Source organism: Fukomys damarensis, unplaced genomic scaffold (assembly GCF_012274545.1).
Source record: "Fukomys damarensis isolate Sample0158 unplaced genomic scaffold, DMR_v1.0_HiC HiC_scaffold_19, whole genome shotgun sequence".
Classification (NCBI taxonomy): Eukaryota; Metazoa; Chordata; class Mammalia; order Rodentia; family Bathyergidae; genus Fukomys; species Fukomys damarensis.
The window spans coordinates 67,685,789-67,686,693 of record NW_022900931.1 but is presented as its reverse complement, the minus strand read 5'-3'; positions in this window follow the sequence as shown (position 1 = coordinate 67,686,693).

Here is a 905-nt window from a genome sequence, read left to right as displayed (position 1 = left end):
GAGCGGAAGCGGCGGCCGGGTTCCCAGCCGCCGCCCGCGAGGAACAAAGGAGCGTCGCTGGGTCCTAGGGACCGTCTTCTTTCGTGCAGGCCCAAGCGCCTGCTCCTTAGTCACCCTTGTTTGGCCCTGGGGGAAATAACCTCCCACCATATCCCCAACCACATCGAAATGCTTTTTCTCCCACAAAACACCTAACCCGGCGACGCAATCAAACAGATACAAACTAGATGAGAAATGGGAAATGGCTGCTAAGTGCCCGTAACTGACATGGCGCCCCGATAGCTTCGAAGTCCCTCGGGCGCCAATTGCATAAGATGGTGCCTGGGTGGTTTTTTTTTTTTTTTTTTTTTTTGGTCCTTGAATTGTAATTTGTGCACTTCAACTGCTCTCATCCCTCCTGATGCAGCTCGGCGTCCTACCCAGGAGGAGTATGAAGCTGAGGAAAGCAAATCAGAGCTGGCTAACGGCAGGCGGACAGCGGGAAGCCCCGCGCTGAGCTCGTTGCCCTTAGTCTTCATAGCGCCAATATGACCCTAAGACCCACCCCTTGCCCTCATCCAAAATGTCGCCAGCCTGGCTTCACTCACCTCCAGGACTGGGAAGCGAAGGTAAAAGAGAGAAGGGAGGGGTGGAACGAGGGAGCTAAGAGGGCGGGATAAAGGAGGAGTGCGGGGAGGAGGGACGAGGCGGAAGTCGAGGGGCCGCCCGGGTGGAAGTGACGCTACCCCCGATGCCCAAAATGTCGGCGCCCAGAGGGAGGTGTAAGTAATTAAAGAGGAAAGCCGACTGACTTCCCCGGTGTCCCGGGGCCTCACCAGGTCTCCAGACCCTCCACTCCGCAAGAGCGAGGCGGGCTCGCAGGTCCCCAGCCCTCCTAGCCTGCCCCTGCCCCGGACTCCCGGGGC